Here is an 8,783-nt window from a genome sequence, read left to right as displayed (position 1 = left end):
TCATCTCTAACCAATCTCCAAATGCCTTAATGAGGGCATTTCTATATTACATATTGGCAGCAAAAAACGTTGACGTCGATGCAGTTTACAAGGCAGCCTATAGTATTTTTCAAGGTGAAGGGCGCGATTATGCTGCCAATGACCATATCATAGACACTAATGACCCAGAAGCAGCAGTAGTCAACTATCCCGTCGAGTTTTTAAACAGTCTCAGCACTAATGGCATACCTAGCCATACGCTACAGCTCAAGCCTGGCATGCCTGTAGTGCTCATGCGCAACTTGGATCCCGACACTGGCCTATGCAATGGCACAAAATTATTCGTGATATAGCTTCTTGATCGGTGTATTGCCGCGAAAAGAATTAACTAAGGGCATCGTGGCTTCGAATTTTTCCTTCCATGTATCAATATGTGTATAATAGAAGAAGATTATCTCTTCATCCTCTATCGCCGCCAATTCCCTGTCCAGCCTGCCTTTGCTATAACCATCCACAAAGCGCAAGGGCAAACCCTGCAATATGTCAGTGTCTGCCTTGCAGAAGATGTCTTTGCTCATGGCCAACTATATGTTGCGCTATCTTGGGCAACTGACCCTAACAATCTTCGCGTTGCCATCGATCTCTTAGGGTCTGGACCACCACAAACCACCAATATTGTCTACCACGAAGTTCTCTTGCATCTGCTAGCCTCTGTTCCTGAACAAGCCGAAAATTCACCACCAACTTCTCCTACAACAACAATTACTGCATTTCCACCTCCATCACCTTAAGCCCTTTTCTGCTGTGCTTCTAAACTCTTATTTTCACTTATTATAACTTAATGTACAATAGAATATTCTTACCTCTTCACAGTATCTTTCGTATGTAGATCTGACGCGAAACAACAGGATATAGAACTGCACGAAGCTGCTGTCACCTTTCAGCTAATTACGACAAGCAGCAGTAATCTACCACGATGTTCAAATGAAAGCAGACACATTGATGAACTTTCGAAATATGTAAGAGCTATCGATAGCAACAAATAAGTTGTCCCCGCATTAACAGTGAAATACCAGTCAAAAGGTCCTCTGTCGTCCCTTTTAATTTGACAAACGAACGTGTAGTAGGGTTTCATGTCATAGTAAGGATGATAATGTTTAAGGTTATATGTAGTCATAGCAATAAATAAGCTCGCGAAGCGAGCTTTAGTTAAGGTTTAGAAGGGGGGGTGTAGGGGGAACCCCCCAGGAAACATCCAATCCATTGAATGACCCGGAGCGCAGCGAAGGAGTTCATTCAGCCGAGGAAAGCGAGGGAGGTGGATGTTGATATCACTTATAAGCACACACTTCATTGAGATTGCTTCACCTTTTGGACAATGGCAGCGTGAACCAAGAGTAAATGCAAGCAGGAAGTATAGTCAGAAAGAAACATAAAACAGAAAGAAAGAGTGTTTTGATCACTCACCATTCTCAGATCTAAATAATGTGAACTAGGTCCCAATTTACTAATTCGGCACCAGCAATAACATTATAATACCTCAAATGTCAGCATCATGACTATTAACATATACAAAAACCGTATCCACGATGGTAGTGTACAGGATTTTTCCTAATGATTGGCGGGGCTTTTTTTCCCATCATGGCGGGGCTTTTTTTTCACTTTGTCGTTGGGGGTATTTGTGATTGGCGGTGTGATTTTCGTGAATGGCAGGAGGAAAAAAATACAATGGCGGCCGAGTTACAGGTTGATGGCAGAATAATAAATTCATAATGGCGGCCGTAATTTCAGGTTGATGGCAGAATAGTAAATCCATAATGGCGGTTGGGTAATTATGGTAATCGTTTTGCCTTCTTTTTCTCAGCATGACAGTTAATGATTTTCGACAACTCTATATTTTATTAAAAAAAACATATATATATATATGAAAAAAAAAGTAAAAGGAAAAAATATAGAAGGGCAGTAAAAAAACATATAAAATATGAAAAAAAACTACAGCATCTTCTCTCCTTCTATACACCTAGGCACAAACGTAAGGGAGTGGCGAATCCATCCTTGGCAATCTTGGGCGGTGACTTCATGGGCGGAGTTGATGATGCGCGGCAGCAAGGTGTCGTCTGTGGTCAGTAAATGGCGTTTGACACCTGCCTTGAGCTTTGACCAAAATTCCTCAATTGGATTGAGGAATGGGCTGTAGGGCGGGAGAAAGAGGATCTCGAATCCTTGCTTGGCAATGGCATCCCGAACTTCATCAGTCTTGTGGATAGCGGCATTATCCAATACCAAGGTCCTTCCACCCATACCATTTTCGGTGAGCACCTTCATCATCACTTCCAAAAATTCGATAAAATGCTCCGCCCGAGTGCCGATTTTGCCCATCACCTTTTCTTCACCGTCACGCGTCTTGTGTTTCTTGGAAGCGACAACCGCTTGAGGTCTCCGGAGACTCAAGTTGATTACACCTTCACCAGTGATGGCACCCAAGATCGTAATATTGACCCCACGCGACTTAGAAACCAAGGCCTTGGCGGGCTCACCTCGTCTCGATCGACCAAAGTTACGCTTGATGTGCATGTTGAAGCCAGCCTCATCAATAAAGACGCATTTGTGGTAATTAATGCCACTGGCTTCAAATGCGTGTGCCCAGTTGATCCAGGAAGCGATCGTTTCATCGGAGTTGCGGTACTCAGAGATCCGTTCCAACTTCTTCATAGTAAGCCCGCATTTGCTAACAAGGTGCTTCTGGAGGCCACTTTGAGTGATGCTGATGCCGAATCGATCAACAAGCGATTGCTGTGCTTCTTTGAGGGTCGCATCTGACTTGGTATCGTAATACGCCTGGAGAAATGCTGTGTGTTCGGGTGTCAAGGTTGGTGGAGGACCGGGAGATTTACCCATTGTACTTGGGAGATATGGCTCACCGTCGACAAATCGTTTCCAGTATCGCTGTGCAGTTCGTTCAGGGATCAACAAGTCGCGCCCAGCCTCTGCAGCGTTTAAAGTGACATTTTGGATTCTATCGATCAATTGGATAATTTCTGGATCTCGATACACTCGATGAGCTCCTATAGGAATTAAGAGTTTTGGATTAGATATCAGAAGCAACTAGAGGTTTAATGTTATTAAGTAAGGTTTAGTAATAGTAAGTAGCATACTTTTTGGGATGACAGGCTCTTTTGGAGGGTTTTTGCGAGGTCTTCCCCTTCCCTTTTTCACTGATTCCGTTTGGTTTTCTGCGGCTTCAGTACCAGGCGAAGTGGACGTTGGAGGATCGATTACCTTGGATGTAGAAATTTCCTGTGAATTACCAACCATTAATTAATAAAATATATAGAATACATATCATGTTCTACAGAATTATTGACCAATATATTTTGTAAGTACCTGTGATGTAGTTTTTATCTTAGTCATCGATACAAGGGAGTGTACACCACCAGTATGGCCACTAAATTCATCGGATACGATTTGGTACACGTCGTCTACTTCCATCTCCTCTTCATGCATATCAACGTCAGTATTGTATGGTAGCGTTAAATTTTTGATGGATAACATGGTGATAGTTGATGTAAAAAATCGAGTGATAATAATACTGTATGGACAAGTACTATATATACTTTTCAATTCTGTGAATTTGTTATTGAACAGAACTTGTAAGGTAACACCAAATGGGACAAAAAACAGTAGTTTTTTTAAATCCATTAGATCAACTCGCAATAATGTCACCCATGTTAAACCCACTAAGCAAGATACAGTTTGTAGCTAATTATAAAAAGTATCCCACCATTGTTACATAAAGCAAGTATTTGTTTAGAGACAACCAGCAGAGAAAAAAATATTTATTAATAAAAAAAACTACGGATGTTGTAAAGCTGCCTCCAGAATACCATCATTAACCTTCGTCAAGAAGTGGTTACTCTTGGGAGCACGGGGCCGTTTGGGTGGTGGTGGCATGTGGGGGCGGTAGATGTGGATGAGTCTTGATGCCGTTCCCTTCGGCATCTTCACCTTGGCGCCGGCTTGCTCGATTGTAAGCCCATCCCAAAAATAGGCGCGCAGCACCACTACGACCTCGTCTTGGTTGTACTCGCGGTGGGGTGCTCGTTGCCGTCTCCGTGGTGGTGATGGCGATGATGGGGCAGAGGAGGCAGAGGAGGCGGAGGAGGATGGAGACCGCGATGCTGATGATGATGATGATGATGGTGATGTTGTAGTGTCTTCTTCAAAGTCACCAAAAGGAAGAGCCTTGCTCAATTCCTGAGTATTGTATACATCGAGACTGCCTTGCATGTCCACGTCTAATTCAAACTGCATGAGGTCGAGGGAGGAGTCGTTTGTAGAAATGATATCGGACATGATTAATAGCAAATTTAGAATGAGTTATTACAAGCAATGGATTTGAATCATCGGTTTATATACTTTTTTGTTCTGTACCTACAGATATATATAATTAAGCAATCCACAATGGTATCTACAACAGATGACAACATTCCATTATAACGCATAGACTTGAAGTTTCAACATAGAGTATATATGAATGCTACACCAGATGGGACAAAAAATCACAGCAAAGCATAATTACGTGTATGTGTGAAGATCTAGTAAGAAGTATAATGCAGTGTTGCACGAACTGGGACGGCATAAAGTAATAGCGGAGGGTGATTCCATTCCATCTTATGTGGTTCCATTCCATTGTTTGATTAAGAAAATAAAATATAACAGCAAAGCATAGTAGCGTGTATGCGTGAGGATCTACCAAGAAGTATAATGAAGCGTTGCACGAAGTGGGACAAAAAACCGACAGCAAAGTATAATTACGTGTATGTGTGAGGATCTAGTAAGAAGTATAATGGAGTGTTGCACGAACTGGGACGGCATAAAGTAATAGCGGAGGGTGATTCCATTCCATCTTATGTGGTTCCATTCCATTGTTTGAATAAGAAAATAAAATATAACAGCAAAGCATAGTAGCGTGTATGCGTGAGGATCTACCAAGAAGTATAATGAAGCGTTGCACGAAGTGGGACAAAAAACCGACAGCAAAGTATAATTACGTGTATGTGTGAGGATCTAGTAAGAAGTATAATGGAGTGTTGCACGAACTGGGACGGCATAAAGTAATAGCGGAGGGTGATTGCATTCCATTTCGTGCAACGCTTTATACTTCTTACTAGATCCTCGCTGTGGTTTTTTTTTGTCCCATTTCGTGCAACGCTTCATTATACTTCTTGCTAGATCTTCATATGGATACAAGCTATTAAACTTTGCTGTGATTTTTTTTGTCCCATTTCGTGCAACACTTCGTTATATTTTATTTTCATATACAGATAATGGAATGAAATCACCTTCCGTACTTTATGCCGCCCCATTTCGTGCAACATTTCATTATGCTTCTTGCTAGATCTTCATGTGGATACTCTACCCTATTCTTCTACAGTACTGTAGGTTTGCAAGGATCATATCTTACTTATAGTTTATTTATTTCCTACCTGAAAATTTCTGATTATAAACTTTCTTTTTACTCTATCTGTCTGAATTCTCACTACGTAGTCCTTTCTAGCATGGCAAGCATTGTCCTTTCTCATAAAGAAATACGTGAAGCTGTCAATGTCAGTGAGGGAGAAGACCCTTACATTGGTATGTTTATATAATCGAAGATTATATCCTTTGGCCGCTATTCTAATGCTTTAATAGAGGAATTTATAAGAACCTTAGATGCAATGCGGCTGGAAGAAGATTACGAACCAGTCGACGAGCTCCCCTGTGTTAAGGCAGTTCAAGATCTAGTGCAACTGGTGGAACAGCTCCAAGAAGAAATCACAACACTGACAACTGTCAAAAAACGAACATATACTAAATGGAACAAGGATGATGAAGAAATCAAGAAAGCAATTAAAGATTGTGCCCTTGAAAGACGCGACTACGGTAGAACCAAAGTTCCAGCAGCTACAATGCATCGCTGGGTTATGCAATTTATCGATACTGAGGAAGGTCAAGCAGTTTTGCGAGAGCATCATTTGAAAACCAAATAAATGCATTTCTTTTGTCAAAAAATAATTTTTTTTCTTCATACAGTAGTCTGTCTCTTTATTTTTGTGAATCATCACAAATACTGGATAAGATAACCTTACAAACATCTATTACTGGATCTTTTTGGTGGTGTCACAAACCAGCAATATAGTTTAACGGCATATGCGTAAGAAAACTAAGCCGTTTGTAACTATTTTGTATCCCGAAAGCATGTGGTTACATAAGAGAAAACCATAAACTATTTAAACCAAAGACAAGTCTATTTTCCGAATGTATAAATCACTCTATCTTTTTCGTAACAATGAACAACAACAACAACAACATCTCCTTTACAAAATTTCTGGAATTTGAATTGTGGGATGAATCCATGTTGGAACCATTCGATCTGAGTAAGTTCAACTAAACATTACTATCAAAAAACAGCGCGTTACTCATCTATTTCCATTATATATAGCTACACCTACGGATATTCTTCCGGAAGAAGACCTGGGCAACCTGGTTTACCTTGTAGTTGACAAAATGGAAACCAGTACGTCCCAAACACATTTTACCATTATTCAAAAGATGCGTGCAACTTGTTAATTTTTAGTTTACTGATGTAACAAAAACATATCTTCTGTCTAGGTCAACTGGTCCATAATCAAGGTAGCCAGGAAGACCAGGTCAGCAACAACAATTATGGGGTTAACAGAACCTTTCATACTGACTCCAAACAAGCATACTTGATCCACCTCTACTTTAATATGGGGTGGTCAATACGAAAGGCAGCAGAGGAAGCAAAGATCCCGAAATCAACAGCACAAAGATACATAAAAAATAAAAAAAATAAAATAAATAAATAAATAAGCTTTCTTGGAAAAAATTACTTTGACTGGTTTGAGTCATAGATAAATGGTGGTGGTATGAGTGAGTAGGACTATAGGAATATTCAGGGACAAAATGGTTGTAGATAGCAATAATGATCAATTAAAAATATGATATAACATCTAGTCTTACTATTTTTATATATTCCTGTAACCATAGATTTATATTGTGGTATGAGTATGGGTGTGGGTGTGAGTGACATGTGAGATTGAGCTTGGGTTACATTTTAAAAACATATAAAGCAGCATACCTGCAATGGCAAGAATTGTTTCACTCATTCTCAAGATGTCGCTTAATCTCTGGCGTTACTTCATTACGTCGTATCACATCGTCACAGCTCTGCAAATAAAAGGTATTACATCTATTCTTATTAATCTTATTTATTCTTCTTTTGTTTATACTTCTATTATAGAGCGCCATCAAACAGATCTCGAATATCGCGTATACTTCGACAAAGAACTATATTTCCTACTAGATGAAATAGATGGAGAGGAGCTGCTGGATGTAATCTGGCGACGACCAGTCAAGCTGCCAGTGAAGACCAAAGAACCGTTCACCGAGTTTTGGCCGAATGGAATGAAGTCCGCTGGACATTGCTTCTAATGCAGGATCGGCTTTTGTGGATTGAAGAAATTTTCGCAAGATTGAAGTTTCTCTTGTGATGTGAAGTACCTCTTGTATTGTAAATAAAACCTTTTACATACACATGATCATTATTTTTCGTTTGCGATATCTTTTTTTGCGATTCTTTTATGGTTCTCAGAGCATCTATGTTGCTATATAAGGGTGATGTGCTAATCATCTAGTAGAAACTTGCCACTCCTATTATCATGTCTCATACATCTTCCCATGTTTGTGATGTATTTAATGAGATGAACTGCTTTAGTATCTAATGTCATTTTTTAAAAATGATGCCGCTAATGATATAATTCAAACCGCCATTATGAATTTACTATTCTGCCATCAACCTGAAATTACGGCCGCCATTATGAATTTATTATTCTGCCATCAACCTGTAATTCGGCCGCCATTGTATTTTTTTCCTCCTGCCATTCACGAAAATCACACCGCCAATCACAAACACCCCCAACGACAAAGTGAAAAAAAAGCCCCGCCATGATGGGAAAAAAAGCCCCGCCAATCATTAGGAAAAATCCTGTATACACCTTGTGGATCAGGAAGAGAAGGTTTGAGCAGATGTCATTGCCAGATGCAGCCTCTTTATGGGTCTTTATTTTTAATGAAAATTACTTTTTCTTTTTACTTTTTTTTTGAAAAGCACTTTCCCTTTTTAGATGGAATGCTTAGAAATACTTTTGCTGAACGTTTTACTACTAAGAAATAGAGGCGATTTGTAGTTGATTTACATTGAGCACTATATAGAGTGTCGATGTTGCTTGTTGGTTTTGAAAAGAGCTCTGAAGGTATGAGAGTACACCTGTGACCATTAGAGAGATTGCTTTTTTTTGCATTGAGTGTTTTGTCTTTTACTACTGCGCTTACTATTTAAGAAATAATTGAGTGGATACCAAGTAATTATATCCTAATGATACCCTAATGATACTAGGAGTATCAAAAAAATGTTAATACCTAATTGATACCATGTTGAGACCCATTATGATATCTGAGTTATTAAAATTTGATACCTTATTAATACCCCTTATTTTTTGCAGTGTACATGCATTAAAGAAAGCATAATGGTTAAAATGTGGTGACTTCCCTATATGCCCCTAGTCCTTTTCCCTTTTCCATTTTCTTTTCACTTCTTCCTTCTTCCTTCGTTTCTTTTTTATCAATTCCTTCAGTCTTTTGTTAAATCTCGTCTCTTACTACCACTATCTATTGTCCATTCTCATTATACTATTGCCACTTCTTTACTCTTTTTTACATATATTGCTTGTAGCTTACTTATT

The sequence above is a fragment of the Zychaea mexicana genome (genome assembly GCF_025766255.1).
Source record: "Zychaea mexicana strain RSA 1403 chromosome Unknown BDB00scaffold_21, whole genome shotgun sequence".
NCBI lineage: Eukaryota > Fungi > Mucoromycota > Mucoromycetes > Mucorales > Lichtheimiaceae > Zychaea > Zychaea mexicana.
This window is presented reverse-complemented; position numbering follows the sequence as displayed.